General features: G+C 42.5%; 1 protein-coding gene across 20 annotated transcripts in view; it reads right to left on the bottom strand.

Moving 5' to 3' along the window:
- The window catches only part of FAM49B (family with sequence similarity 49 member B), a 157,980-nt gene that overhangs the window by 102,392 nt on the left and 39,443 nt on the right, over positions 1-16,145 (bottom strand). The window lies entirely within an intron of this gene.

Here is a 16,145-nt window from a genome sequence, read left to right as displayed (position 1 = left end):
AAAAAAAAAAGAAATATTTTTATAAAAATGATTCATATACTAAATTGTAATCTTGTATGTTTTATCTCACAATGTATCTTAATCATCCTTCTTTAATAAAGGAACTTCAGCTACATTGTTGTTAAGGGCTACAGTATAACACTCTGGTGTGTAACTGGAGGGGAGATTTCTTCAATGTCAAGAAAGGTAAAATGTTTTATTACAGCGCTTCCTTCTTGACAAGCGTCCCATTTTTTCCCTCTGTGTTTGTATTGCTTCAGCACTGTATTTCTGCAGAAATGTACTCCCCACCGCCCATTCACCACCTGGCGTTATTAGAGTTCTCATCAACTAGAGAAGGAAAATAGTTTGTAGCCGGAAAAGCTGAAGTGTGATGAAGCAAGGGCGATGCCTCACAGGAGTTCAGACTGGGAATCTGCTGGTGATACAGGCGACAGAAATGAGGAGTGTGCTTTCTTGGCAAGATGTGAAGAGGAAGAAATGTTCTGTTACTCTTCCTTTCTCTCGCCCAAGCCCTACCAGGAGGCAAGGTTTTTCCCAAGGGGGAGAGACTGGTCCCCAGGGCTAACTGATGCTGTAAGCAGTCTGCAGCCCAAGCCCATTGCTCCATTCACAGCTTCGCTGGCTCCAGAAAAATCCAAGAGGCATGCTCAGGGTGTGCTGCCCTTTCCACAAAGAGCTCCCTGTGTGGTTCTCTAGCACAAAGGACTGCCCAGTTGGCATCTTCAGCTCTGACCGCCCCATGCCCTCCACCAGGAAAGGCACAGGCACAGGAGGGATGTCACCTGAAGGACGGGACAGGATGCCATCAAATCATAGATGGCTACAGAGGAATGGAAAGGAGAACAGTTGGGTGGCCCATTATGGAGTTTCACCCCACAGAGGCCCCAAAACCCAAACAAAAGGTTAATCTCCTCCGATCTTCCTACCTTACAAGCACATCATGGGGATTATGGAAAAAGAGAGTCCCTAATCATGTTTAGGGTCATTAATTTATCAAAACTGTTCAAAAATTATTTTTGCATATGTTTTACAGGAACGCTATGGTTAGAAGAAAGAGAAAAGGATTTGGCATGAAATATGATCACAAGAAGGTATTATTACCCCCAACACCTCTGACCACTTGCTCACGTACAATTCAGTCCTTAGGATTATGAAAAAGATTTTATCCCTGTTTTCAGATGAGAAAACTGAGAGACACAGAATTCAAGTACCTTGCCACAGGTCACAACACTGCTGGGAAGAGCCAGGATTCCAGCCCAGGTCTCGGCAGCTACTGGTCCTGTATAAATCACTCCACCTGCCTTGGTCTTCCTCCTCCCCTTTCTTTCTATAAACATTAACTAAATCCCAGAGTGCCAAAGCTCTTCCTAAAATACTACACAGCTCATCTATAAAATGAGCACAATAATCATATAATCCACTGTGCTAATGTGAAGATTGCCTAAGGTAATAGGTGCAAGTTATCAAATTGCCAGTGTTAACTGTCTGCTGGCTATTAAAAAACTGCAATTACATAGAGTTAAGGCTAATATGTAAAAGTTTGCTCAAGCTTCAATGTCTGGTAAACTCACAAGTAACGGTACATTACCAATTATCTTGCTTTTTGACATTTGCCATTTCTTTAACTTTGGGTTTTGGGGTTTGTTTGGGTTTTTTTGACATCTGCTATTTTAATATTCAAACTCAGACACTGACAGAGTCTGATCTCAGGCCTACATTAGAATCCTTTTTTTTTCTCATCTGTAAAATTAAGAAAATAATGGTACTGATCGTCAGAAGCAAATTATTTCATGCAAAGCCCTTAGCACATTGCCCAGCAAACGTAAGTGCTCAAAAAACATGAGCTATCTCTATTATTTATTATTGCTGTTATTAATAAACTTGCTACTTTCATTAAGATGGTATTTGCATAAAGCTGCTCATTGCAGCATTATTTGTAACAAATTTTATTTATAATAAAACCTAGAACAAATTAAATTTCCCACAATAGGGAAACAGCATAGTAGGGACCTGAAAGAACTCTCTTTAGAATTAATGAAGATCATGTTAATTAAAATGTAAAGGTCCCCGCTCCGCTGCCTTGGGGCTCCAGGATCTTTCTTTCCTCCCAACCAGTTTCCTCACCTCAGAAATCAAAAACTTGTTTTGAATGACTCACAGGCCTCTCTAAATAGAGTGCTCAGGTTCTCAATAAATTATAAGCCATCAACAGCAAGGATAATGAACAACCAATACCATTATCAATACCATTTAAAATTATTTTAAGTATAGTAGAAGATGGCAAAAACATGAGAAGATATTTTATAATTAATATTCCCAATCTTCCTTAGCCCCACTCTGTTTCTTCCAAAACAGTTCTGACCTCCTCACAATGTTTGTGTTAGGTTTATTGTCACCATGAACTCCATGATGGCAGAAATGTCTGGTCTGATCACTGATGCGTCTCTGTCCCCCGGAACAAAGCCTAGCACGTCACAGGATTTCTTAACATTTGTTGATTGAAAATTTCTGAATATTATCAAAATTACATAGTAATACAATGCAAAATGGCATATGTAATTACATATACTGTATGTATGTATGTTGTACATGTAATACAATTATACATATACAGAATGTAAAATTACATATACAATACAATTAAAATAAAACAAGTAGCCCACCGGGAAAATAGTAGAAAGGAACAAAGAGGTTAAACTCAAAAGATAAGCAGGTGAGAGTAGGGATAAAATAACACCTGCATTCCTAGCATTTTGGGAGGCCAAGGTGAGAGATTGCTTGAGGCCAGAAATTTGAGACCAGCCTGAGCAAGATAGCAAGACTTTATCTCTACAAAAAATAGAAAACTTAATCAGAAGTGGTGGCAGCTATAGTCCCAGCTACTCAGGAGGCTGAAGCAGGAGGATCACTAGAGCCCAGGAGTTCAAACCTTCAGTGAGCTATGATGATGCCCCTGCCCCTGGGTGACACTGTCTCAAAAAATGTACATATATATATATCCTTTTTTAATATCCCTTTAAAGTTTTAAATATTCTGTTTATCCAGAAAGGCATTTGAAAAGGGAAGAGTGTAGACAGGAAGAAAGTAGGAGAGAAAAAGCAGCAGAGTTGGCCAAGGGAGTTGGAAGGCGACGGGATGGAGTGCAGGAGGGATGGAAGCAGATAGAAGGCTCCTGGCGTAGTCACCATAGTCATGGAAACAGACTTACAAAGCAGAAAGAAAACTAGGTAATGGGATGTAGATGAAGGAAGCCAATTTACCTTGAGCTTTTAATTACAAGCTAATATCTATTAAACTATTCCCAGCTTGATAGAATTTCCCCCAATAATTGCCTCAATCAAGAGAAGGTTTGGTGAATTTGAGCACAAAGGGGCACTTGGGACATGTTACTGCTACGTGTGACTGTTCTCCCCAGTCCTGAGCCTTCTTTTGATCAGCTGCATTGGACGGAAGCAGGGCCAGTCCCAATTCTGGGGTTAAATGATGTGCCACATTTTTATTGGCCACCTGATCAACCAATCTATCCTGGATCACATATTTGGGGGGGACACGCAGAGTGGAGGAAATACCTTTCCCTTCCTGGGATGAAAGGCATACTGTTTTACTCCAATACAAAGCAACACCCAACAGCCAAATAAGTGATTCAGAATCTACAGTCCATAAAATTAAGGGCAGAGGCTCCCACCTATAATCCTGACACTCTGGGAGGCTGAGATGGGAGGACTGCTTGAAGCCAGGAGGTCAAGAGACCAGCCTGAGCAAGAGTGAGACCCCCATCTTTACAAAAATTAGAAAAACTAGCAAAGCATAATGGCATGCAGTTATAGTCTCAGCTACAGGTTACGGTGAGCTGACACCACTGCACTTTAGCCTGGGTGATAGAGCAGGACCCTGTTTCAAAAAAAAAAAAAAAAAAAAATTAAAGGACAAGAAGAGTTCCTTCTAAGGTTGGGAGGTCAGGGACAAGAAGGCAGTGAACACATGTCCAGGAAAACCTTGTTCTTCACTTGATCAAATCACAGGGAGGCCAGTGCTATTTCTGGGCTGAATGACCCCTTCACATGGTCCCATGTTGCAGGTTGCCTGAATGCCTCCAGCCCCCACCGCTCGCCCAGGCTCTTCATTATGTCCATACATTTGCCACTTTGAACAAAACCAGGCCAGCTCCCTGCTGGGAGTGCTCTCAGGCCCCTGTGCTTCTGTTTACAGCACATGTCATCAGTATAACCTTAAGGCTATCCAAGCAGTTCCTTGAACACTGTGAGCTCCAGGAGGGCAGAGGCCACACTGTTCTGTCACCACGATACCCGAGTGAGAACACTGAGCCTGGCACGAGACATGCACTCAATAAAGGGTTGCAGCTGGACTGAGATGGCATCAGTCCAGCCGGAGACAGCACAGACCCAAGGTCCTAACCCTACTCTGAATCCCCAATGTGGCTATAGCCCAGGAAGGAGGACATCAGATAATCAGCAAGAAGAGGTGAGATTTAGACCCTCCCCAGAGGCAGCCTAAGTGATTAGATCACCCAGCTTTAGACATGGGAATAACTCAAACATGAACTAAGAGTGTGAAAGAGCTTAGGTTCTCACAGTCACTTTTTAAGGCTAAAGGAAAGATATTGCATAAGGCTTTAAAAAAAAAAAAAAAGGGTCCAACTTAAGAAATGGTACAACTGGTTTAGCTAGTTTCCTCTCTAAAATCCTGATGATTTCATGTCAGAACATGGGTTTAAGGAGAAGGCATCCCTCTCCCCAGGTGCTGTACACAGGAGGGCAAAGAGGAGAATGTTACTTTGCCCACGCTCTGGTCTTGTCTCAACCTACAGATGTGGAGAATGTTTATAGTGTCCATTTTAGTATTTATTTAGCATTTTTATGTACTAGGCCACTTGTATTTATCAGTGCCTGCATCAAAGTTCCTAAGTGAATCACCTAATTTTAGAAGTGGAAGAAACTTTGGAATTCATCCTCAACTCAAAATTTTACATTTAACAAAAAGTCAGGGCATGCGTGGTTAAGGAACCTGTCCAGAAGCCCAAGGTTGGGTTCACAGAAGCACAATCCCCCAGTTCTGGGCTCTGGGCCCCTAAAGGTCAGAGGGATTCAAGACTACACTGTCAGAGAACTCCTGAATTCATTTCCAAATGTCGATGTCATTGAGACACCAACAAAGTCCTGTGAAATATCTGTACTAGTAAATAGTGTGCATTACGTGAGTATAAAATAGCTCTACTAATAAAGCAGTATGTAGCATTTAGGATGGCCTCTGGTGTGATCTTTCAGGATAAAAGGGGGTCAATTAAATTACTGTCTTTTTTGTCCTCATAACACACAAATCTCTTCTACTATTAAAAACATGTTAGGAGATGTGTGTGCTACATGAGAAAAAATAAGCAGAAATGCAAGTCTCATGGGATTTCTCAGCTGCCTATCATAGTGGGTTGTGGTCTCTCTTTTTGTTTTGTTTTGTTTTGTTTTTTGCGACATGAGCCTCTGTTGCCCAGGATGGAGTGCAGTGACTTGAACATAGTTCACTATCGCACTGACCTGGTCTCAAGTAATCCTCCAGCCTTAGTCTCCTGAGTAGCTGGAAAAAAAGGCAAGCACATCCATGTCCGGCTAATCTTTTTATTTTATTGTAGAGACAGGGTCTCGCTACGTTGCACAGGCTGGTCTGGAACTCCTGGCTTCAGGCAATCCTCCTGCCTTGGCCTCCCAAAGTGCTGAGATTACAGGCATGAGCTACCACACCTGACAGGAGTGGCATCTCTCTGCTAATAATACTGAACTGCTCACAGAGTTCCTGTAAATATAATACTATTTCCTGCTATTGTGCCTTTGCCAATGCCGTTCCTGGCCAAACTTCTACCCACAAATCAAGGCTCTAGTGAGAAGATCCTATAGACATCAGATAAGCATTTCAAGGTAACTCAGTTCCTCTCTTTACCTTCTGATAATGACCAATCTTTCTAGGATATAACAAAAGGTTTGCACAGCACTGTGTACTCCACCGAGAAAAGTGTCACAAAAACACAAGGTAATATTTTATTAATTTATTTAACCTGATTCCTTGAGACACATAAAGAGTGGTTTTGAGGGATGAATCAACCAACCCAAGATTAATAGCCTGGTTTGCTGCACTCTTTTCTCTTTCCAAGCCACAAGCCAAAGTAAACTCACCCTCAATTTATAACTTTGCAAAATATGCTTCTAAACGTGGACTCTTGATTCTACTGTGGTTATTAAAAGGATGGCTCCTTCTGTCAGGATGGGATAGTCATGCTGTGGTAAGAACCCCCAAATCTCAGCCCTAAAGATGACCACAAAGATCCCCTGGGGTCAACAAGAGAAACCCAGCAAGCCCATCTTTCTGGTCTTTTACCTGATAATCTGAGTTAGTCAATTCTGTGGCTGGCATCATTTTGAAAGGTATGACCAACCCCTTCCTTTCCTCCAACCACCTACAGAGCCGTCTTGCAGAGTGCAGTGTGAATTAGAAGTGGCAATATTTAAAAATCCAGGATGCTGCCTGGCACGTACGTACGTAGCAGCCAATGATGGCTACTACACTGTCATTACCATTACCCTCGCTCCCTTTCACATCATGATCATGATACTGTTGCTATAATTCTCACAGAGTAATGGTTCCTGAATGTGTCCTGAACATTAGAATCACCTAGAGAGATTAAAAAACTACTAAGGCTTGTGCCCAGCCCCAGAGCTCATGAATTTGCCAGGTGAATTCATGTTGCCAGGTGATTCTAATGTGCAGACTAGTCTGGGTACCAGTGTTAGAGAGACAGCAAAACTCACACACATGCATAGATATATATGCAACGCACACGCACACACACTCTCACACATGCCTGCTCCCAGGTTCCATGAATCTTTTTCCCTATACGACAGGAGCAGTTATATCCAGTAAGATGAACTAGGTTATGCTGTGGTAACAAAGAATTCCTAAATCTCATCCCTAAGGACAACCACGGTGGTCACTCTCTAGGGTGACAATGAGCCCAGCAACCCTGTTTTTCTGGTCTTTGCCTGACATTTAAGCCTATGCATTTTACCCATAGAACTATCTCATGTTCTATTTACTTTTACTTCATACCTTTTCCAAAGTCCAACTGAAGAAACTGCCTGGCCCACAGAAAATCAGCATCCAACAATTATACCAATGTGGCTGGACCAGGGGGAAATAAGGTTAGAGAAGGGCCACTAAAAGCTGTCGATAACTAAGACTATGCTCAACTCTCTATCACCAAGACCCAAAGCACAACACGTAACTTGACAGAAATGTAAACAGGTAAATTCATTATCATCAGTGATAACGTGGAAAAAACTCAAGAACTCAAAGAGCATAGCATCTAACTTGAAAACCTTATTCATCAATGTGTCACCAACCACCATTTGGATTTCACCATTTTTGATTTATGTCTTGAAGGGTGAAATTATATCTGCTGGGGTGGAATGCAAGTAAGTGAGGTCAGCAGACCTCTGAACAAACGGGAGCCTTTTCACCTGGCAGGGAAGCACAGGACACATCCACGGGCTGCAGGGAGCCCCAAGAACACATTCTGCCACCAGCACACAGATGACTTTCAGCAAAGCATCTTCCTGCTCTGTCGGATGCTATGTCTCTGCAGAATCTGGAGAGAACCAGAAAACCCAGCTTGTTTGCCCTCATTTTGGCAGTTTAATTTAGGAATCATACTGGCTTTACATAAACCACCCTCCCCAAAAAGAAAAAACGGATTTTGAAGGCACCAGTGAACTTGGGCCCAAGGGAAAGAAGCATTGTATATGCTTACATAAGAGCTACTCTATGACTTTAAAACCTAATGGCATTCGGTTCTCAGTTAACAATGGCTCTACTTTTCTCAGAAGCTCATTCAATTTTCTATTGTTTACATGAACCTCAAAGAGGAATTCTCCTCCCATCTATAGTTAGTTAAAGAAAAACCAGGATTCCTCCAACAAAAGCTAGAAATGAAAAGCAGTAACTACTCCCAGGGCCCTGCTTATTGTAGAAGAGTCATTAAACAGATCTTTTTAGGGACTCAATTAATGATCTATTTTCTCTACCACTATCACAAAAAAAGGACAGGGAGCAATGTGAGATCCACAGCTACAGACAGACCTCGTTTGCTTGCTAGGGGTGGAACTGCCTCTCTGAACTTGTTTCCTCATCCGTAAAATGGAACTAATTCCTTACTCGACACGGATATTACGAGAACTGTGAAATGTATGTAAAGGGCCTACCATTCAAGGAACATAAATGCCCTTCCTCAGGAAGCTCACTAGCAGGTGAGTTTCTCATGAGAAGAGGTGATGCCCTACTCATCTTTGCATGGTGATCCTAGGGCACGGCCCACTAGACTGTCACTGCCTCTTTGTCAACAGCTTTGCTCCACTCCTTACCCACAGGAGGCATCTTCCTTCGCACACACCTCAGCTCCAATTCTGGACTCCTCCTGAATGGTCTCAGCTAATTGATGTTATCCTATTTCTCTGTCACCATAATTGGTTGAAAAATGGATATATGCCCTGAGATGACTCAATCCAAGGGAACCTCAGAAAATTTGTTGGATGGTTCTGGGAAGAGATGTGGCCCTTTCCTCTCTCATTACTATGAAGGAAGTCACAAAGAAATGAAGCCAAACCCTGATCAAAGTGTGCCTGAAACCCACCTTTCCTCTCTGTTTTGGTTACATGGACCACTTAACTGCTTCTATCAGTCATCTCATTTGAAATAGGACTTCTGTCACTTGCAACTCAAAGCATCCTAATTAATGCGTCCTGAAGCATGGCTGAATAAATTACTAAATGAAAGGTCCTGAAGAAATGTCACCGCACGGCCCATGTTTTAACTCAAACTTTAAGTTCCCTGGGAGCAGAAGCCCTAAGCCATCTTGGAGACACAGGGCCTGACAGAGGCCCTCGATGAGTACTCCTTCAAATAAATAGATGGCTGGGCATAGTGGTTGACACCTGTAATCCTAGCACTCTGGGAGGCCGAGTCTGGTGGATTGCTTAACCTCAGGAGTTCCAGACCAGCTTGAGCAAGAATGAGACCCTATCTCTACCGAAAATAGAAAAGCTAGGCAGGCATCATGGCAGGTGCCTACAGGCCCAGCTACTTGGGAGGTTGAGGCAAGATGATCTCTTGAGCCTAAAAGTTTGAGGTTGCTGGCTCGGCACCTGTGGCTCAAGTAGCTAAGGCACCAGCCACATACACCTAAGGTGGCAGGTTCAAATCCAGCCTGGGCCTGCCAAACAACAATGATGGCTGCAACCAAAAAAAAAAAAAAAAAAAATAGCCAGGCATTGTGGCGAGCGCCTGTGGTCCCAGCTACTTGGGAGGCAGAGGCAGAAGACTCGCTTGAGCCCAGGAGTTGGAGGTTGCTGTGAGTTGTGATGCCACAGCACTCTATCCAGGCGGACAGCTTGAGGCTCTGTCTCAAAAAAAAAAAAGTTTGAGGTTGCTATGAACTATGAGACCATGGCACTCTACCAAGGGCAACAGAGTGAGACTTCTCTCAAAAATAAATAAATAAATAAAATGAAACTTACCAAATCACTTGGAGTTTCAGAAGCTTTTAAAGCCCCACTCATCAGATGTGTCTGAATCAAAGGAACATCAGCAGGAAGCATATAAAATTTGGAGCCATCAGACAGACCTGAGCACAAGTTTGGATTCCAAATAAGCCTCACCTTCCTCCCTTGCAAAATGGGGATGATAATATTTATCTTCCTGGGGAAGGGAAGCCACGTCAAAACATTGGGGGAGGGCGGGGACTGCATTCAAGAAATACACATTTCTCTCCATCTGTTCAGCTAACCCTGCTTCATACCATTAGTTCTGTTCTAGGATTGAGAAAACAGGGTCATCATCCATTCCCAGCGGTGGGACAAACCCAGGACCACCCAGCAGAGCCTGCCCTGGGAGGATGAGAACAGCTGAGGCACACTCTGAGCCTCCCATCCCTCAACATACAGCCACTCCCGTTAGGAGCAGACTCCCAGAGAGAGGGCACGCATAAAACGAGGCCATCCAGCTTGTTGGCTTTGCTGGTTGCCTCCTACTAGAGGTGTGGCACTATCCCAGATCTATACATCCCTAGAGGCTGGTATTGAATCATTTAGAGGTGATGTGGAACTCAGCTAGCCTGTGAGCTCCAGGAGAATGGGGGCTTCCCTCATTCTCTGGTCTTTCAGGGACCCAGAAAGTATCCAGTGAAATATTTCCTGCATACATGAATGAAGATGAGTGAGTGGATGAACAAACAGTGATGGAATCGAGATTCTCAGAATAGAACTGCAGCAGAACCCTATTATTTTATACAGTCTGCTGGTGCAGCAGCTAAGTCAAAGACCTGGGAATGAGAAGGGGTGTCTAAGCCTGACAGACCTGGACTGAATTCAGGCATTGTCAGTGCCCAGGACCTCAGGTAAGTTGCTCAACTCCCCGAGCCACAATTTCTTTCCCTGACAAACACAAATACCAAAATTAAACTTAAAAACTGTTAAATGTAACTATAAATAGGGAGAAAAGATTGAAAGGCTATACACCAAAATATTAATAGCAATTAGCCCTAGGTGGTAAGATTATTAGGAGACTTGGCTTTTTCTCATTTGTGTGTGTATTTGGAGTTTCTATAATCTACATAAATTAGGGGTCTAATAAAATGAAAGTGAGGTGATGACAATTAAAAGTGTCTAGCCCAGCACCTACGACATAAAGTAGGAACCCAGTGTCTCTTCCCTATGAGGAGACATTTTGGAAACAGCTATCATCCATCTCTTCTGTCTCCTGTTTCTTGTTAAATATTTCAGCTAATTTCAGAGCATCCTTATATGACTTGATTTCAGGCCCTCTTTTATCCTTCCTCTCTGCAAAGGCTCCATCTGTTAAGACCCCACTCTGGGTATTGTATAACCAGCTTACAGAATCACCAGCACGCTCTTGTTTGCTCATTCATCTGTTAATTCATTCACTGAGTAAACACTGATTAAAAACCTACTATATTGGACACCCTTTGCTTTTGCCTCCCCACCATTCACAAATGGTTCCCAGATTTCCTTGGGAGACAGCTGCCTTCCCCCATCCTCAGTCCCTGGGCCTAGGAGGTGCAGACCCCACCAAAGCTTCTGCAAGGGGGTGGGCAATTCATCCAGGTGGCCAATCAGAGCACGGCAATCACCTGGCCACAGGGATTGGTTCAGGGATGTGAAGGTTACCGGAAAAGACCAATCAGAGACAATGAGATTCAATTCTAATAGATGAACTGTTGCAAAAGTGACCATTTGTACCTCCTGCTTGAACCACTGTGAAGCTGCCTTGCACCACAATCAAAAATTAAATGTAGGCAGCAATAAGAGTCAGTGAAAAACGGTGTAAGCTTTGGCAACACTGCAAGCCTTGGATCCTCCCTGCCTGAGCTTCTATCCCTGGACGTTTCAATTACATAAACCAACAAATCCCCTTTCTACGCAAGCCAGTTTGAGTTGGGATTCTGTTTTGAGGTCGACAGAATCCTGACAAGAAATCCAAAGTGCTGTGGCATATGCTACATGCTGGCTCTACCCAGAAGAAGCAAGATGATCCTGTCATCTTCCCAGCCACCCACAGGCTGATGTGGAGATAGCTCTAAACAACTGCAATTATTTAAAGCCAATAAGATAACTGCATTAATTAAATACTACAAAGTGCAATATGAGCACAGAAAAAGCAAGTTAGTCAGGTCGCACAGCCATAAACCAACTATCTCTATTCAGGCAGGGAAGATAGAATTACTGTTTGGAGGAATCAGATAACACTGTTGACTCACATTCTTCTTACAGAAAACTAAAACCACTACAGCCCACACTGCACACAGGGGCAATGCTACTTGAAGTGCTTAACTGTGCTCTCTGAAGGAGCCTGCAAAATACCTTCTCAAGAGACCAACAAAGTGTCAAGGTCAAACAACTCTTGCTTGCAAGTATTTCACTCGAATGTTACAGATGATGTTACACTCTTATATAATACCCAGGTCGGTTTTTGTGATTTTTGACTCCATAAGCTTAAGTGTTCATTCCAGTTTTCTTGTCCATTTGGATTATAGTTGATCAAATCAGGACAGCATCATAACAGCCCTTTCAAGATGAATAACCTACTTACTGAATTTATTTCCAAATGATAACAAAGGAGAGAGAAGAGTGAAAGTCTCTGTTTCTATAAAACATTTCATGGTGGGCTTGAGATGTGGCTGATTGCAGAAAACAACAACAATAATAAAAGCACCTCTGGGAACATCTATTTTGCTAAGAAAGACCCTAAAAGTCACTGTTTTCAAGTGAACAGAAATAAGTGTCTCTTAGACCTTTGATGATGCATACTCCACAGAAAAGTTGTAAAGATAAAATAATTCCAAACAGGAGGACGCCACAGGCCAAATTCTCCTTACTTTTGTTATCTCCGAGCATATCAGCTATACATTTGGTCCAGAAACACAGCTCCAAGTTTCCACAGCAAAGAATCTTACAGTTGAAAAATTAATACTGACAGAATACTTCTATGAGGTCTCCAGAGAGGTGCCAGGGATTAGTGGCAGGAGGGAGAAAGGCTTGAGATGCCTTCTAGATAACTCAGATTTCTAAGAAGCAGCTGAGTTACTCCTGTTTCTAAAATACCTTTAGACCGCCATTGAATTCCACTCCTCTGCTTGCAATGCCACAGGCCTTGGCACAACTACGGAACCTCTCCTCTTCTTGAAAATGGGATTATCATTTATCACACATTTCCCAGACAGCTGTGTTCCAGACAGTGCCAGGCAATGGACAGACCTTCAGCGTTATGGATGTGTGAGGACTTAGCCAGCTAACTTGGCAGGTGCTCGATACGTATCGGTTTCCCATTGCAGATTACCAACCCTACCTAGGAGACCTGCTAACCTCCCCTGAAAATGGAAGGTTGAGTTGTGTTTTGTTTCATTTTTAAATACAAGGGGGAAATAAGGGCAGAGCTCCACTCTTGTCCCATTGTCCCTTCCTGCCCCTGTGATATCTATCACACATGACATTACTAATTCCTGAATGCACCAAGTTTTTTTAGCTAATTTATTTTGAATAGAAAAAGTATTACATGCTTATGCTCAAAACTTAAATATATATGTGTGTGTGTGTGTATATATATATACATAGAGAGAGAGAGAGAGAACATATTGGAGGATATTTTCCACCTACCCCAGATCCGCAATCCCCCTGGCTTTCCCCAATATAGCATTCTCCCAGTCACTTTTTAAAAAATGTTCTTCCAGCATTAGTCTAGGCATAATCAAGTGTGTGTATGAGTGTGGGTGGGTGTGTAAGCACTTATACTTCTCTCGTTTAGCCACACCTCGCAACATACCACATATACTTTTCCACATATTACCTTTTTAAAAAATTAAGAATGTATACTGGGAGTCATTTCTTCTTACCATACAGGCCCTGCTATTTTAAGCAGGGATAGAGCATTTCAATGTAAGGATACACATTCAGTCTTTCCTTATTGACATACATTTAAGTTGCTACTACAAATAAAGCTGCAATGAATATATGTTACATGCATCTTCACAGATGTGAATAACTATAGGAAAGATAGGATTTATAAGACAAAATTGTTGAAGTGGACTTGCAAGATCCAAGGGTCCGTGCATTTAAAATGTTGGTGGTGCCAAACTGCCCTTGAAAGAGGAAAGAGGCTGTACTGATTTTCACTCTCACCAATAGTGTAATGAGTGTGCCAGTAACTCCAATCCCATTCACAAATGGTTGATCTTTAGTTTGGTTTTTAAATATAAAAGGAGAAGGGCAAAGCTCTACCCTGTCCCCATTATCTCTTCTTGCCCCTGTGATACCACACATGACATCACTACTTCCTAAAAATTCCTCCCCTGGAGGCACAACCCAGAAATCAGAGTTTAAAGTAAACCAAATGTCAAAGCAGAGGTTTGCTGGAGTCCCAGCTATGTCAATCTCTTTCAGACTCCATGTTCAGTGATATCATCTAGGTAGTTTGAAATCGGTCACGGTGGAAGTATTTACACCACAGGAAATCAACAAATGCTACAAATCAGAGTTTCTTTTCTTTCTGCAGAGAGATTAGTATCAACATTAACATTTATCAATAGAAACTAAGGCTGTGCTACCTTAGGTTTTTAATATCTCAACTTTTTTTTTTTTTTTGAGATAGAGTCTATGTTGCCCTCAGTAGAATGTCGTGGTATCACAACTCACAGCAACCTCAAACTCTTGGGCTTAAGCAATTCTCTTGTCTCAGCCTCCCAAGTAGGCTGGGACTACAGGCACCTGCCACAAATGCCTGGCTATTTTTATGCTATAGTTTCATTGTTGTTTTAGCTGGCCCAGGCCGGTTCTCGGTGTATGTGGCTGGCACCCTGGCCACTGAGCTACAGGCGCCAAGCCTAATATCTCACCCTTGATGTTCACTTGGTCATAAATTCTTGGAACCTAAGACTGAGGTGCATCTGAAAGCGTACCTAAGCATTATGCCTTCTAATACTGCCTCTCCCTTAATTCCTCAGACATTAGTACCCTCTTTTGTCTCTTTACCATTCTTTTGTTTTTCTATCTTTCTATCACTTAGTGCTTATTCTTGGTGATTTCCCACAGTGCAGTAACTGCAAATACAGACTAGGCCACACTAGACAGCCTGGTATCAAATCCCAGATCCAATACCAGGGGTGTGACCTCGGGCAAGTGGTTTAACCTGCTAGGTCTTAGTTTCCCTCTCTATAAAATATGAATAATGATAATAATGCCTCCTCCGAATTTTTTCTGATTAAATGAGTTTATCCAAGCAAAATACACACAACAGTGGCACATATTATGCATTTAACAAAAGTCAGGCTCATGCCTATAATCCCAGCACTCTGGGAGGCTGAGGTGGGTGGATCGCCTGAGCTCAGGAGTTTGAGATTAGCCTAAGCCAGAGAGAGACCCTCATCTCCAAAAATAGCTGGGCATGAAATAGCTCTCAACTTGAGAACTGAGGCAAGGGAGTTGCTTGAGCCCAGGAGTCTGAGGTTGCTGTGAGCTTTGACACCACAGCACTCTATGGGGCAACAAAGTAAGACTGCATCTTACTCAAGGGTTTGTGTCTAAACTCAGTGAGTAATATTAAAAGAAATCAAAGTACTCCTTGAAAAATCTCACAAGAAGGTCTCACACTGGAGACAGACAGACCATCTCTCATGAAGTCCAAGGAAGCCAGCTTGTAGTTCAGCACTGGATTTGGTTTTTTAGGTTGAACACCATATGAAAGAGCTGGCTTGGATTTAAGGGCCATCTTGTGTGATAATTAAAATCTCTAAATATGAGAAATACACTCACGGCACAAGATGCTCATACTCTAAAAAGCCACGGGAACAAAGACCAACAGACGGGGCAGCAGATCCCTGCCTGCCATTCACACGCACTCCAAGTGGAATGACAGGATCAGCCACACTGTTTCAAGAGGCATTCTTATCTCTACTTTGTTCTGTTGTCATTAAGCAAGTATATTTGGATCTGGATAAGTCAGAAGCATGAATCAAGATGACAGAAGTCAGAACAGTGCTTATCTTTGGAGCACTACTAACTGCAAAAGGGCATAAGGGAAGATCCCTGAAGGATGAAAATATTAGATATCCATATATATATGTTATAGATTACTTTCAACAAAAATTAAAAGCATGCTGAAGCAGAGACTGCCATGTAGTATTCTACCAAGGATCCCCATTCTATGGTTAAACTTCACTGAAGACTGGCTAGTCAAACGGAAAATTGTGGGGAGGTCAGAAAACATAAGAAAAAGAGAGAAAATAAAAGAACCCAGGCTCAAAGAGTGACCAGACTACAGTGGTGAAGAGCACTGGCCTTCCAGTCAGAGTGCATGGGTATAAAAACAGACTCTACCCCTAACTGACAGAATGACTCTGGGCAAGTCACTTCTTTCTCTTTTTTTTTTAAGAGACAAGATCTGTTCTGTCCCCCCCCGACCAGAGTAGTGTGGTCAAATCATAGCTCATTACAACCTCAAATTCCTGGGTTCAACTGATCCTCTGGCTTCCCTCTTCCTGAGTAGCTGAGACTAGAGCCAGGAGCCACCATGGC

Source organism: Otolemur garnettii, unplaced genomic scaffold (assembly GCF_000181295.1).
Source record: "Otolemur garnettii isolate 467f Iridium unplaced genomic scaffold, OtoGar3 scaffold00004, whole genome shotgun sequence".
Classification (NCBI taxonomy): Eukaryota; Metazoa; Chordata; class Mammalia; order Primates; family Galagidae; genus Otolemur; species Otolemur garnettii.
Note: the sequence above shows the minus strand (reverse complement) of the source record. Positions and strands in the feature narration are given on the sequence as shown.